At 43.3% G+C, this 15,019-nt stretch overlaps 2 protein-coding genes across 3 annotated transcripts in view; one reads left to right on the top strand and one right to left on the bottom strand.

The window, feature by feature from the left end:
- ggt1a (gamma-glutamyltransferase 1a) overlaps positions 1-15,019 on the bottom strand; it is a 92,512-nt gene that overhangs the window by 27,450 nt on the left and 50,043 nt on the right. The window lies entirely within an intron of this gene.
- Positions 1-15,019, top strand: part of lrrc75ba (leucine rich repeat containing 75Ba) — a 68,427-nt gene that overhangs the window by 3,829 nt on the left and 49,579 nt on the right. The gene's annotated exons all lie outside the window — the stretch shown is intronic.

Genomic DNA, 15,019 nt, shown 5'->3' with positions numbered 1-15,019 from the left:
AATGTTAGCTAAAGTAACAGGACAGCTTTGAGTGTCATTGTTTGTGGCTGGCGTGCTGCTGGCGACTCTTGCTTGTATATACACTTGCGTACTGTATGTTCTTTTTTTGTCCTTGCTTGTGGTCCATTCGTCATCGGCGCTTTATTTTTCATGAAGCATTATTTTGCTTCTATTCAGGCATGATAAAGAGTGATAAAATCCACTCTTGCATTGGGTGTATTTTGCGGCGGAGCAATGAAGGGAGAGGGTGTGTTTGTTTGGGTTGATTTTAAATATCACAGTGTTTTTTAGAAATCACTTAATGCACCTTTAGCATTAAAAATCACATGGATTCACTGAAAATAAAGTTATTTTGCTGTGTTAAAAGTGTTGAAATGAGGAAAGAACCTGTCACAGTTTCCGTTCTCCTTACAATCTCTTTCTGATATCATATGATTACTGTGTCTAAAATATGGCATGGAGAGGCAGTTATTCCTCATCTTAATAGAGTTTAAAAGAGCTCTTAGTTCTTCCATTATTTTCCAGCCAAAGATTAATCCATACAACTGAATAAAACTTACACCCAGCTCTCTCTCTCTCTCTCTCTCTCTCTCTCTCTCTCTCTCTCTCTCTCTCTCTCTCTCTCTCTCTCTCTCTCTCTCTCTCTCTCTCTCTCTCTCTCTCTCTCTCTCTCTCTCTCTCTCTCTCTCTCTCTCTCTCTCTCAATGTTCTCATCTTTGCAGCTGCTCATCTCCTCATTCCAAATGAACTCAAATGCTGTTGCCTTGCTCGACTATTCGCTACTGTCTGTCTGTCTGTGTTGATTAGAAAACATCTGCCAAGAATTATAAATGGAGGTGTTTTATCAAAGATATTTTTAATAAAGAACATGAAAAAAACAAACAAAAAAACAAATTATTGATATATCATTTTATCCTTTGTTTAAAAATGATTGTTTCTTTATATTGTTTCTCTATATACAGTATTAAAAGTTGGAGAATTAAAAAATGCATGCATCTTGTGGATGAACACTGTAGCCGCGGAGCTACTTCTCTCTGTTTATGTCTATGACGAATCTCACAGGTACTGGACTACTCCACTCTTGCTTGGTCTAAAATAGTCTGAATATAAATGTTTATTATGGGCATACCGTTAATGATTCAGGACAAGGCAAAAACATGGTTTGGAAGATGATGCAGTCATACATAGTGTAAATTTGTGAGGAAAAATGCATTAAATCTTCCATCAGTGGGTAATTTTTTTAATTATTTTTTTTATGTGCAAATCAAGGACAGGACATGCACAGGCTTACACATATCTTATATCTATTAGTCGCTTTTGTATATTTATCATTCACACTGTGCCCTCTATTCTCATGTATTCAGTCTTTCATGTAATTGTCCCCCACAGTTTGCCTGTTGTCATCCCTTTGTTTAGTTTTTTAATTCAGTTTTTTATAGCCCTCTTTTCATGATCTCCCTCTCTCAGGATGTGCTGTTAATTACATTGAGAATTTGACATCCCAGAGCAAAGAGCGTTTAATCTACACAGAGAGATAGTCTTGGATACCTATGTGGTGGTGTGGTCCTTTGTGTGCATTCTCAGTCTTCATTAAGGCCTCCCCATTATCAAGAAACAGAGATTTAAAAATAGGTCTCATGTTTCACAGCCGCTAACAGGACCTAACACAATTAGAGTGGATTTGGAAAGAACTGATAAGAGAACATAGGACACCCCCAACCCCTTGAAGAACAACATGTACAAATGATTGTGAAAGTAGCATGTGTAGGATAATGATGCGTCATTCATATTATTAGGGAATTAAAAAAAAAAGAAAAGAAAAAAAATATATATTATTAGGGAACCTAAATGGAAACATTTGCTCATATATTTGTTATAGCAAAATAATTGGGATATGCACCCCACTAGCAGGCCCTCGTAGTAAACCATGTCATTTAGAGAAAAACATCAATTGTATAATTATATATTTAAAAAGTTTAGAAAAATAATAACCAATATATGTGTAGATTTACATGACAATGATGTACTAAAAACGTAGTGTTTTTGAAAAGTTACATGTACAGATGACAACATTGTCCAAACGATCCTTGTTCACACTGATCCGCGTGAACATCTAAAGTCGCTGTATTCTGCTGCCAGGCCAGTAGATGGTGATTTCACTTTATAAAGAAACACTGCATGCTTATAGACTGATCACAGAGGCTCAGTCCAATAGCTTAGGCAGCTAACTTATTGCTATTAATGACTTTGCAGGCAGCGTTTGTGCACGAAGGTACCTCACAAATTTTTTGTGACTTTTTGTGATTTTGGACTTCTGAGGCAGCTTAGTGGTTTAATGATCTACAGCAGATGCCCAAACTAGAGGGAGAGGGTGATACAGATTGTCATTTCTAATTTAACATAATTTAGTTTGTTCTATTGTTAAACTACAACAGAGTAAACTGAAATTAAATGTTTACAATAAATGTAAATGAATAAAAAAAATATATATATTGTAAATGCGCAATTCAAGGTGCAGCACTGTGTGGTTTGCGACACGACATCAATAAACGTTAACAAATGAAAAAAATTGAAAAAAACAATGGAGAAGTCAAGGCAGGGGCACACAGACAAGAGAAATTTTTAAAAAGCTTGGCAAGATGAGTTTTTATTCACAGAAGTCCAATCAAAGGCAGTGTGTCTAGTTTGCAAAAAGTCTGTTCTTTTTTAAAAGAGTACAATATCCATCATACTTATGAATCCGTATCATTGTGTATGTGGCATTGAACTGTATTTTACATTGAACACTTGGAGATTGTTGCCCATTTAATTGTTCATTAAAATGCAACACTTTACAAATAAAACTGCATTAGTTAATCAGATTAAAGTTGTTTTATATTTATTTTAAACATTATGAAATAAATAAACCCGTAGCAACTTTAATGTAATACAGTTTGATTTATGATTATTATTATTTTTTTTAATTACTTTCGGCCCACGGCTCTCAATCAAGTTTGATTTTTGGTCCTTCATAGGAAAAAGTTGGTCTACTTTTTTTGGTCTACTACTGGCACCCCTGGTCTACAGCAAGATAGAGAGAGCTTTGCTGATAACTAAGCAAATATTTATTTACAACTATAGTCATTTCTTGCTACACTGTAAACCCGGTATAAGTTGGCAAAACTAACAAAAATGTAGGTTATCAGTTACATAATTTATTTTAGAACATTTAACATATGTGACCCTGGACACACAACTTTTTTAAATTAAGATTTATACATCATCTGAGAGCTGAATAAATATAATAATTATAAATAAACATTCTATTGATGTATGGTTTGTTAAGAAATTATAGAATCTGAGGGTGAAAAAAATCGAAATATTAAGAAAATCGCCTTTGTACAAATGTATGGTTTGTTGAATACATTACATGAAGTCCTGTATTACTACTCATAATACATTTTGGAATTTTACAAAATATCTTCATCTTTATTTAAAATCCTAATGACTTTTTGCATAGAAGAAAAATCGATAATTTTCACCCATACTGTTGGCTATTTCCACAAATATACCCACGTAACTTATAACGTACTCGGTTACTTTCGTAACCTCGGTTCCCTGAGAGAGAGGAACGAGTATTACGTATGGGGAAAACTCCTTTTCTCGAGAATATGAAGCAAAACTTTAATAAAGGTATCCATGTAAAGCGCAGTGCCGCTGAACGGCCATAACTCAGCGCGAGGAGCGCTCTGATTGGCCGGGCCACGGCAACTGCATGAACCTATGGTGAGGCGGCTGAGAGGAACGAGCCAATGGGGGGCGTTCCAGAAGCCCGCCGAAAAAAGGTGCTTATATTTGCATACAGGAGGCTATATAAAGCCCTGATTTCGCCATAGGTGTCAGGTTTTTAGATCGACTGAAGCGATACCTGAGAAGCATAAACACGGCACGGAACGTAATACTCGTTCCTCTCTCTCAGGGAACCGAGGTTACGAAAGTAACCGAGTACGTTCCCTTTCGAGAGAGGTTCCTCGTATTACGTATGGGAACACAATGTAAAGCGCCGTGTGTGCTGACTGACCCAGTATACCCAAGCACATGTAAATAACCCCCGAGACACCGAAGAGGCGGCTATAAGGGGGGATGAAGAACCGGAAGAGTCGGTTCATTTGAACGGCTGATCGGACATAGTCGGATCTTATGATAAATGAAAGTGCTTAAGGACTGAAGTGTACAGGCCAAAACTAAAGGCAATCTGTTTACCAGGGTCAAGATAGAGCCTAAATGGAGAGAAGCCCTGCTTGTAGAGCTGGAACCTCCAATTTATAGAATCTGATAAAAGTGGACGGAGAGGCCCAGCCTGCCGCCGCACAGATATCTTCCAAAGAAATGCCACACGACCAAGCCCAAGATGAGGCCATGCCTCTAGTGGAGTGGGCTTTAACGCCTATAGGGCAAGTCAGGTTTTTAGACTCATATGCCAGCGAGATAGCGTCCACTATCCAGTGTGAGAGTCTTTGCTTCGTGACAGCACAACCTTTAGTGCGGCCGCCGAAGCAGACAAACAGCTGGTCCGACTGCCTGAAGGGGGAGGAGCGCTCCAGATACAGTCTCAGAGCTCTGACCGGGCAGAGCAGATTCGCGTCCTGTTCACCCTGAGATACGGGTAAAGGAAGCAGAGTAATAACCTGTGCTCTAAAAGGGGTAGAAAGCACTTTGGGTATAAAACCATGTCTCGGTTTAAGAACAACTTTGGAGTTGTTGGGCCCGAACTCGAGACAGGACGGACTCACTGAGAGTGCGTGTAAGTCACTCACACGTTTAACCGAGGCCAGAGCCAGCAGAAACGCAGTTTTGAATGATAAAAGCTTTATGGTCGCGGTCTGGAGAGGCTCGAAGGGGGGACCCTTCATAGCGTCTAGAACCACCGCGAGGTCCCAAATAGGGACCGAAGGGGGGCGAGGGGGGTTCAATCTCCTGGCCCCTTTAAGAAAACGTACAATGAGCTCACTTTTCCCTAGTGAATGTCCCGCGACCTGAGCGTGGTTAGCTGCTATGGCGGCGACATAAACTTTGAGCGTGGAGGGGGAACGACCCGCGTCCAGTAGCTCTTGGAGAAAAGCGAGCACTTCTGTTATCTCGCATGAGCGTGCGTCGATATTTCGGACGGCACACCAGTTAGAAAACACTGACCACTTCAGAGTATAGAGCCGCCTCGTCGAGGGGGCTCTAGCTTCCGCTATAGTGTTCATAACTCTGTCAGAGAGGTTTCCCGATACCAGTTGATGGGCCATACGTGGAGGGCCCATAGTTCGGGACTGGGATGCCAGATCCCCCCCTTCGCCTGCGTGAGGAGGTCTTTCCTCAGCGGAATGGGCCATGGGGCTGTGTCTGACAGCTGGATCAGATCGGAGAACCACGTTCGGTTCCTCCAGAGCGGGGCTATTAAAAGCACCGCGGATGCCGTCTCCCTGATTTTCTTGATGGTTTGTGGTAGCATCGCGATCGGGGGGAAAGCATACAGCGGGAGACTGGGCCAGACATGGGCCAGGGCATCCCTGCGCTTGGAGAAAAATATTGGGCAGTGAGTGTTGTCTTCTGAGGCGAAGAGATCCACTTTCGCTCTGCCGAAGGTGTTCCAAATTAAGAGAACCGTTTGCGGGTGAAGAGACCATTCCCCTGGGGGAATGGTTCTCCTGGATAACATATCCGGACCCACATTCAGAATACCTGGCACGTGAGCCGCCCTCAGGGAGCTCAGGTTGTGCTCTGCCCATAAAAGGAGATGCTTCGCCATGCGGTGAAGGGAATATGATCTCAGGCCACCCTGGCGGTTTATGTACGCTACCACCGACATGTTGTCTGAACGAACCAAGACGTGGTGGTTCTTTATATGTGGAAGGAAAGCTCTCAGCGATAAGGCGACCGCTTTCATCTCTAGACAGTTTATGTGCAGCCGCTTCTCTGTTTCCGCCCACAGGCCAGAGACCGGCTTGCCCTCGTGTAGGGCTCCCCACCCCCGAGTGGAGGCATCTGTCGAGACCACTTTCAACTTCGTGACTGTGCCCATAAGCACGCCCCTCCGATACCACTCTGTCCTCGTCCAAGGAGCCAAAGTTTTGACAACGCTGTGGCTCACTTTGACGGGAAAACGGCCCCATTTCCATGCATAAGGAGGGACACGGGCGCGTAGCCAACGCTGGAGGGGACGCATGTGTAGCAGTCCCAGCCTGAGCACTGACGATGCCGAGGCCATAAGGCCGAGCATTCTCTGAAAGTGTTTCAGGGGAACGCGAGTTCCGGCTTTGAATGAAGTCGCCATGTTCTGGACGGATAGCGCGCGCTGTGACGTCAGCCGCGCGTTCATGAGTCTCGAGTCTAGAACAAAGCCCAGAAAAGATATCTTTTGAGTGGGTGACATCGAGCTCTTGGCGATATTGATCCTGAGACCCAAACAGTCTAAATGGTTGAGGAGCCAGGATCTGTGTGTTAGTAGTTCTGCTCGAGACTGGGCTATCACTAGCCAGTCGTCGAGGTAGTTGAGCACCCGCATCCCTTTCAGCCTGAGCGGGGCTAATGCCGCGTCCATACATTTCGTAAACGTGCGGGGCGCCAGGGATAAGCCGAATGGCAGGACCGTGTACTGATAAGCCTGCCCCTCGAAGGCGAATCTCAAGAATGGCCTGTGGTGGGGGGCTACCTGCACATGAAAGTACGCATCTTTCAGATCTATCGTGAAAAACCAGTCCCCAGGGCGAATGTGCGCGAGGATCTGTTTCACCGTTAGCATTTTGAACGAGCGAGTCATTAGAGCTTTGTTCAAATGCCTTAGATCTAGGATGGGCCTGAGCTCTCCGTCCTTCTTCGGAACGAGAAAGTATCGGCTGTAGAAGCCCGACTCGCTTTTGGAAGGGGGAACGGGCTCCACCGCTCCCTTCTTTACCAGTTTCAAAATCTCGGTGCGAAGCACGTGACTGACGCTGCTTCTCACCGAGGTCTCGACCACGGCGCGAAAGCGCGGGGGCCTGCGAACGAACTGTAGCGAGTAGCCCCTTTTTACTATGTTCATAACCCAATTTGATACCCCGGGCATGGCTTGCCAGGCCTGAGCCCGACACGATAGCGGCTGGAGCCGGCGCGGATAAGGGTCGCCTACTAGAGGGAACTCGGTAGCGCTGCCATTTTGTGCTTGAGACATAGAGGGGGTAGTGCTTATGTGTGGCGGCGTGCACTGTGGAGTGGGCGCCGGGACATTTATAGCATGGGTGGGAGGGGTGAATGAGTGTAGGAGTGCAGACTGATGTGTGGGCACATTTACTACAGAGAAAAAGCTCTTTTTGAGATTTATTTGGGTCGCCGTGATAACGGCGTTTGTGTGCAGGCGAGTGCGTTTGACAACGGGCTCGTTGGCTGCTAAACTGAGGTCGGCAGTCACCTGGGTGCGGGGAACTGGGAGACCGGGAGGGAGAGATGGGGGTCCGGCCGAGGCGAGACCTGACCATCTCCTTTTTATCCCTGCGGCTAGGACGGCTTCGGAGGCTCGGGGTTCAACACAATCCTGGGTCGAGGTCCCCGGCGTTCAGGCCGACTGCTGCGGTTCGCGGAGCGGGAACGTTGGCGCGGTCCAGAAGAGGAGCGAGGCCGGGAAGGTGGCTCTGCCGGCTTAGCGGGTTGAGAAGGCGGGGGTCTACCTCGAGAGCGTCTCTGGCCTGAAGACGAGCTGGAGCGCTTAGGCAGGAAATGCCTCATAGCCTGCGAAGCCTTCTGCGCTTCGGTGAAGCGCTCCGCGAAACCCACGACTGACGGGCCGAAGAGACCGGTAGTGGAGATGGGGGCGTCCAAAAAGGAGGCTTTGTCCGCGTCCTTCATCTCGGTCAAATTCAGCCAAAGGTGCCTCTCTAAGACCGTCAGGTTAGCCATATTTTTCCCGATGGCTTGTGCAGTGGCTTTAGTGGCGCGAAGGGCCAAGTCCGTCGCGCTGCGGAGGTCCTTCAAAACATCGGAGTCGGGGACAGACTCATCCAAGGAGCGGAGAAGTCTGGCCTGGAACACCTGAAGGATAGCCATGGTGTGAAGGGCCGCGGAAGCCTGGCCAGCGGAGGCATATGCCCGGCCAGCGAGAGCAGAAGTGGTGCGGCAGGGCTTGGACGGGTGCTGAGCCCTGGACTGCCATCCTCTGGAGGAGGAGGGCGGGCAGAGGTGCGCGGCGACAGCCTCCTCGAGGGGTGGAAGAGACTCATAGCCTTTTTCCTTAGCGCCGTCGACAACGGAGAGCGCTGGGGAAAAAGCGGATCTGGCGCGAGCAGAGTAGGGCGACTTCCACGACTTCGTAAGCTCGTCGTGTACCTCAGGGAAGAAAGGCGCGGGCTTCTGAGGAGAAGAGAGGCGGCGGCTTTCCAGGAACCACTCGTCCAGTCTGCTGCGTGTTGGCTCATCGGGCTGGGACCACTCGAGCCCGAGGTCTTCCACGGCCCTGGAGAGCACGCGGATGAGTTCCGCGTCGACGTTAGTTTTGGCGCTCGTGGCGGTCTGCGTCGAAGCGGGGGGCTCCGAGACAGAAGTTGACCACTCGCTACCAGAAGCGGCTGTGGAGAGGCTGTCCTCATCATCCTCTGGCGGCGGGCCACCGAAGGAAACCGAACAGGCCGCTGCATGAGAGGGACGCTGTTCCTCCTGGGTGAAGGTGACCGGCGATGGCGAGGCACGCGGGGAGTCATCCGGCGTGCAGTCGCCAGACCGTTCCGGCAGCCTCTGGTCGCGGCGTTTCTTGCGGCGCGGCCCAGCGGCAGGAGGAGGGACCTGGTCGAAGGTGGCGAGGCGAGCCCGAAGGGTCTGCAGCGCCATCTCATCGCACTCGGGGCAGCCGCCCTGAGAGAGTGCGAGCTGCGCGTGGTCCCGTCCAAGGCATGCCACGCAGATGACGTGACGGTCGCCGCCAAGGAGAGGAGCTCTGCAAGAGCCGCAGGAAATGCGAGGCATTTGAAACAACGCCCCGCGCTCTTTTAGGAGAAGAGAGTATAAAAGGATACGATCGCCGGATGGCGTAGCTGGAACGGCAGAGAAGGCGGAGAGGGAGTCCGTCGTCCTCAGCTGCAGGTTCCGCTGGTGCCTTTTCGACGGCGGTTGCTTCTTCCGGAGGTCAGCGAAGGTATCGCTGAAGGAGATAAAATCTGACACCTATGGCGAAATCAGGGCTTTATATAGCCTCCTGTATGCAAATATAAGCACCTTTTTTCGGCGGGCTTCTGGAACGCCCCCCATTGGCTCGTTCCTCTCAGCCGCCTCACCATAGGTTCATGCAGTTGCCGTGGCCCGGCCAATCAGAGCGCTCCTCGCGCTGAGTTATGGCCGTTCAGCGGCACTGCGCTTTACATGGATACCTTTATTAAAGTTTTGCTTCATATTCTCGAGAAAAGGAGTTTTCCCCATACGTAATACGAGGAACCTCTCTCGAAAGGGAACTGGTTTTATGGTCCACACTGTAAAAAATTATTTAGAAAAAAAGTTACCTGGTTGCCTTAAAATTTTGAGTTCATTGAAATTAAAATTTTGAGTTAATACAATGAACATTTTTTGAGATTCGACAACCTTTATTAAAAGATTATTAAAAGATTTTGTAAGCATATTGGGTAATAATGTGTGTGTTATTTCTGATGACGCAGTGAAACATAAAAATTGTGCTATTTTCATGATTTATCACATTTTTTATGTGGTTCAGATACAAAAATATTTTTAGTTTCTATTTATTAAACTAATTTCCTTCATTGTATCAACTCAAATTTTTGACCAATGAATTATTTGTGGCGTTAAGGGTTTATAGTGTACAAATTACCTCAAAATGGAAAAACGTTGGTCAAAAACGTACATTTACACATAGACTGCATCTTTCAGGAGCCATCTTTTTTTTTTCTGACAAAGAATGGAAAGCTGTGAAATATCAAAGGTACTTAACGGATACATCCATGCTGTTTTTAAAAATCAATCCGATTAAGGTTACTCAGAAGACAAGAAGGGAAGCTAACTTTTTATTTGGATAATGCCTTCTCACCTTGAAATGTGTCCCCTGAAGGTAGCATTTTCAGATGCAGCCATAATACACATGCGCATTATGTCACTGTTTTCACAAATACTTGTTTTTGTAGTTTACACAGATACAATTAATTTCCTAAAATTAACATTTTTCAGCCCCCAAAACTGCATTGTTGTGGAAATAAATGACCAAAATGCAATTTATTTTTTATTGTAAATCAAATCAAAAGTTAAAATCAACCTAAATCAAATATTCTATTAAAAAGTATGCATCTTATCAGTTTAGTTGATATATTTTAGCAAAAATATATTGGAATATAAAATTCCATTATTTGTTTTTGAACATGCATTCATTATTTAAATATGCAAATATTCATTCAAATATTTGAGTTAAGAGAGCAGTATATAGCACTGTAACAGCAGTGACATGTTTTTTTTTTTTTTTTTTTTTTTTTTGTAAAACTAAGAATGGGTGCTCAACCAACTGAAGAGGAGGTGGAAACAAACTTTAAAAGTTTTGCAAACTAGAAAAGGTGCAACTCTTTCTAGAGGAATAAATATTAACATTATAGTTAAAAAGCAGGTAACCTTTCACCACTAACTTCAAGCCTGTTCAGATGGAATAAATCCCACAAAAGATGTTCACATGTCAACTTAGGTGCAATAGTAAATGCACTCAAATGTATCGTCAAGTGGAAACTGAAGGAGAGGGAGACGCCTTACTCTGGGGGCATATTCCTCGGCTGCTTGATGTTTGTTGGTGACAGGACTGCTACTGATCTCACATTGATGAAAAATTATTTTGGCATACAGAGATACCAGCTAGCCGGACTGCATCTAAAAAACAAGTTGACAGCCCCAGATCTCGTATGGTATAACTTGAGGCAGCTGTCATCCGATGCTTGGTGTTTTACTCAAATCTCTTTCTCCAAAGGCTTGTCATAGAGATGTTATTATTAGGATTCTTGGAAGTCACAGTAACAGGAATTATTTTCAAATTCTATAAGGTTTTTTTTTTTAATCGTCATATCCTACTCATGTCTCCCTAACCCTAAATGTGCTTTTTTCATATTCTGCTCACTTACTGACTAGATCGGACATATCTGGGACACAGTTTAACCCTATAAACAATAGACTTTTAGGAGTTTTTACAGACAATGCATAGCTGCTAATTTGCACCAAGGAAACCAGCATATGCCCAATTGGAAAAACGTACCAGTATGCAATTCACTGCAGTTTCCAGTTAAAATGAACACTAGAAGCATTACTAAATAATAATAATTATAAAGCTAAAATGGTTGCTTCAGCAAATTTTATCTCATATTTGATTTTTATAAACACTGTCTTTTAGGTTTAGGATAGGTTTTAGTGTTTTTTTTGTATTTTATTTGCAAATGCAATAGAGAATTAACCTTTTAATTTAACTGCTGCAATATGTACTGTATGACAACGTAATACAGTCCCTGACAAAAGTCTTGTCGCTTATCTATTTTCTAGAAATACCTGATATTAACCTGACTTTTAATTAATTAATTGGTGTTAGAAAAAGCTCATATGAAAAGCTAAAACCCTCCCAAATGATGTTTAATGCACTGAAATAAATAATGTTCACAGAAAAAATATTTATCATTTAATCAAGACGGAAAGGTCAAATTTTGGCAAGACAAAAGTTTTGTCACCTATACAGAAATTGAACAAATTTACAGCAAATACAAAAATATGTCAGCAAATTAGGTTGTGGTGATGTGAGATCCAAATTTAATATCTTGTATGACTTCCATGAGCTTGAAGGACTGCATCCATGCGGTTTGGCAAGGATTCATACAATTTATTGATGAAGTCATCAGGAATAGCTAAGAAAGCAGTCTTGCATGCCTCCCAGAGTTCATCAATATTCTTTGGTTTCGTCTTCCATGCGTCCTTTTTCATCCTACCCCACATATGCTCAATGATGTTCATGTCTGGTGACTGGGCTGGCCAATCCTGGAGCATCTTGATCTTCTTGGCCTTGAGGAACTTTGATGTGGAGATGAAAGTATGCGATGGAGCACCGTCCTGCTGCAGAATTTGGCCTCTTTTATGGTTGGGAATATAAGAGGTAGCTAAGATTTCTTGGTATTTTAGACTATTGATGTTGCCTTCCACCCTGCAGATCTCTCGCACACCCCCATACTGGATGTAACCACAGACCTTGATTTTTCTGCCACCAAACTTCACTGTTTTCTGGGTGAATCTCGGATCCATTCTGGCTCCAGTAGATCTCCTGCAATATTTGCATCGACTGTGGTGTAATTCAACAGAAGATTCATCTGAAAAATCCACCTTCTGCCACTTTTCCAGCGTCCATCCTTTTAGCAGGCTATGGGCCTTGGCAAATGCCAAACGGTTTTTCAATTGTCTTTTGTTTAGTGCTGGCTTCTGGGCACTGATTCGACCATGGAGGCCATTTCGAGACAGAATCTGACAAACTGTTCTGGTTGACACAGGGACTTCAGGTGACCAGGTCTCGTGGAGCTCTGCTGCAGTGGAAAATGGGCTGGCCTTGGATTTTTGAGCCAACAAACGGTCCTCTCGAGCACACTTTAAAAAATATTTGATGTTTTTTGTTGGTTTAACTTAAAAAAGTAAGTTACCTGGTTGCCTTAAAATTTGGAGTTGATTGAAATTAAATTTTTTAGTTGATACAATGAAGGAAATTTTTTTAATAAATAGAAATTTAAAATATTATTGTATCTGAACCACATAAAAAATTTGATAAATCATGAAAATAGTACAATTTGGCATGTTTCACTGCGTCATCAGAAATTAAACACACAAAATTACCCAATATGCTTACAAAATCTTTTAATAATCTTTTAATAAAGGTTGTCGAATCTCAAAAAATGTTCATTGTATTAACTCAAAATTTTAATTTTATTGAACTCAAAATTTTAAGGCAACCAGGTAACTTTTTTTCTAAATAATTTTTTACAGTGCAGTTGTCTTGCGGGGTCTGCCTGACCTGGGCTTGTCAAAAATGTCTCCAGTCTCTTAAAATCTTTTTTTTATCCTCTGTACTTGACGCTGAGACACATTGAAGGTGTCTGCCACATCAGCAGTGGATCCGGTCTTCAGCCTCTTGATAATCAAAACTTTAGTCTCAGGGTGAATCTTAGGCATGTTAGCAGAGCTCTAGTTGCATTTGATGTGAAGGTCTAGCGTACTGGGGTTCTTTTTATACACACTTGAGACCTAATTGATCCATTATTAGTCACAGGTGAAGCTCATATGACAAGGTGACAACACTTATGTCTTTGCAAAAATTGACTCAATGGGCTTTACCAAGCTGTGAATATTAGAATACTTTTTGAAAGTTTAGTTTTTCACTGAAACATTATCACAAAAGCTGGTGGGATTAAAATGAGCCATTTCTTGTAAAAAAAAATCTTGATTAGAAATATATTTCAGCGGCACTTTAGGTCAATTTGTACACAAGCGACAAGACTTTAGTCAGGGACTGTAAAATGTCAGATTCTCAGATTAAACTGAACACACTTTTAAATGTGCCCTAGAATAAGTTCAACATATATTTTAAATTGTTAGGTTATGTGGCTTATTGAAAGGCAAAAATTGTCCAGATACAGTTTTACAGGTTCATTTAAAATCCTAGATCTGATTTTGCCTTTTTTGGAAGGGTCATGAATAGTAATGTGGAGTTCTGCTCTGATCGGCTGTTTCACTGCGCAGCTCATTTCAGTAGCTCACATTGACAGCAAACACATCTCTACTGTCTGGCATGACAACGGAGAGATTATGCATCCAACCTTATATGTTTGAGCTGGTTTCTGAGGAAGATGCAGATTTTAACCAATTGTTTAAAGATTAGAAATGGACGCTTCTGAGTGGTAAGTTTAGTCTTTATTTTCAGTAAGAACCTGCAAAACGTAACTTTTATGTCAATACTAGAACTTCAGCCTAAATGTTAACATACAGCATTAACTTTACACATTAACTCGTAAGTCAGCAGTCACAATTTTGAGCCCCTTCCCTTTGAAAGTGAAAGTGCCCTTTTCAATCGCATGAATGCGATTTAACCAACCGAATGTGATACCAGAGGCGATTTAACCAACCAAACTCAATTTCTACAGACTTACTGTAATAGCATCTTGCGTTGGATCTAGTCAAACAAGGGGTAAATTATCGTTAATGTTCTCTCACTAAAAAACTAACAATTTAATCAGAAATAGTTTCAATAGTCAAGAAGTGGTTAAAATCCTTATTTACTGCTCGTGGGATTATAGTTGGAATTGCCCCCATCTCAAGTATCTGATGTTGAGTGAAGCTTGCTTGATTTTTTCCCAGGTTAGAAAAACAGTTTGTGGTGAAATGGACCGAGCAAACTAACAACTTTGAATTAAATTGTTGCATTAGCTGTGTATAGATAAACATCCTCCTTGCCTGTTTACAGTTTTTGTTTTTTGTGGGTGACTCACGGTATGTGATTTCCATGTACTGAACTGTTATCCATGTACTGGACTTGTTATTCAACTAAGCCAAGGTTAATTCAATTTTCCAATCTAGGGCACCTTTAAGTGCCACCCATTGGACATTTTACCTTGAAAGTGAAAATTGCACAAACGTAATATCATTTTGCAGAAATGTCGCCACAGGCAATTTTTTCAATGAGCCTGGTTTAAAATAAACTCAAGTATCAAGCCAGCATTATCCAAAATTCATGCTGGTCTAAGCTGGGCTTTCCAGCAGCTAAAGTGACCCCATGTGCTCTTTTGAGATATAATGAGGGGGGGAAATATCTGGTGCCAGATGGATGGAGAAGAGTAGGGAACAGAGGGTAGGTGTGGGCGTCTCCTTCCCTGCAGCTAAACACATTTAAGCATGCACACTCCAACTGCACTGAGTGCAAAGACCTGTTCCATCTGAATATGCAAGTCACCACAGATAAAAGCATCTGGCGTCTGAATATTAATAACCCAATGGAGGCCGTTTCATAATCCCCTCTCTCTTACTGAAA

The sequence above is a fragment of the Pseudorasbora parva genome, chromosome 13 (genome assembly GCF_024679245.1).
Source record: "Pseudorasbora parva isolate DD20220531a chromosome 13, ASM2467924v1, whole genome shotgun sequence".
NCBI lineage: Eukaryota > Metazoa > Chordata > Actinopteri > Cypriniformes > Gobionidae > Pseudorasbora > Pseudorasbora parva.
This window is presented reverse-complemented; position numbering and strand designations above follow the sequence as displayed.